Below are 1305 nucleotides of genomic sequence, written 5' to 3' on the forward strand. Positions count from 1 at the left end.
GACTTGCGGACTTCAACTCCCAGAATTCCCCAGCCAGCCGTGGGGGTTAAAAGTTTGCAAGTCTTAAAAGTTGCCAAGTTTGGAGACCCCTGCATTAATGTGAAACTGAATAGGTTTGGCACACTCTTTCACGTCCCTCACCTCCAAGGTCCCTTCCAGCCGTATGATTATATGACGCGCTTATCCTAGCAACAACAAAACAACAACAAAGCAACAACACAGCTCTTCTGACAGTCTTAAAAAAAACAAAACAAAACCGCTTCTCGGTGGATTTTCAATGTTCACAGGTTCAGAATGGATGCCCGAATTGGAATCTATTTGCTCCCCCAATACAGTTTTGTTAAGATTTTCCCAAGAGATCCTTGTTTTCTGGAAAGTCCAGTGCCCTTTTTGGCAACATGGCAATAAAAGGTAGTTGTATAGGTTTCCCCTGTCCAGTCCTGTCCGACTCTTAAGGGGTTGGTGTTCATCTCTGTTTCTTAGCTGAGGGAGCCAGCGTTGCCCAAAGACAATTTTTTGGTGGTCATGTGGCCAGCATGTCTATAGGCCAAAGGCGCACGGAATGTTGTCCTCTTCCCACTGAAGTGGTACCTTTTTACCTACTCACATTTGCCTGCTTTCAAACTGCTAAGTGGCCTGGAGCTGGAGCAAGGAATGGGAGCTCACTCCATTGCACGGCGCTAGGTCTCAAACTTGGGCTGTCACCTTTCCAGCTGTCAAGCCCAATGTCTTTTTTTAAAAAATATATTTTATTAGATTTTATATGGGTAGGGAAAAGAGAGGGTCGGTGCGGGTACAGGAAAATCGGGATAAAGGGGACAGGGTGTGGGTAACTACAGTAAATACGTAATTCAGCGAACAAGCTGTCGTCCGGGTCTTCATATTGAGTATTATTGTTTATATAATACTAGACATTTATAAAAATAAATCGGTATAGTTACAACGAACATTTGATAAAACAGTAATATTCCTTTAAATAATTAACATAGTTAATAGTATAACAACTATTTCCAATCATCAACCTTAATACTTAATATAATAAAACTCTAAAATCTCTTCTTATTCTAACGTGTTTCAACCCACTGATAAAATTTCCCCCAGGTTTTATTTATTTATTTATTTATTTATTTATATTTGGATTTATATCCCGCCCTTCTCCTCGCGGACTCAGGGCGGCTGACAATCAGTTAAAATACATAAATAACAATACAAATTTAAAATTAATTAAAAGAAATATTAAACTTTGTCCAATTAAAATGTAATTAAAACCCCTCTAAAAATTACCCTAGGCCAGTCCTGCAAGCT

General features: G+C 39.4%; 1 protein-coding gene across 1 annotated transcript in view; it reads right to left on the minus strand.

Annotated features, from left to right (window-relative positions):
• LOC107298700 (vigilin-like) overlaps positions 1 to 1305 on the minus strand; it is a 46636-nt gene that overhangs the window by 34413 nt on the left and 10918 nt on the right. The gene's annotated exons all lie outside the window — the stretch shown is intronic.

This window comes from Protobothrops mucrosquamatus, unplaced genomic scaffold (genome assembly GCF_001527695.2).
Source record: "Protobothrops mucrosquamatus isolate PMUCROS unplaced genomic scaffold, P.Mucros_1.0 scaffold4207, whole genome shotgun sequence".
NCBI lineage: Eukaryota > Metazoa > Chordata > Lepidosauria > Squamata > Viperidae > Protobothrops > Protobothrops mucrosquamatus.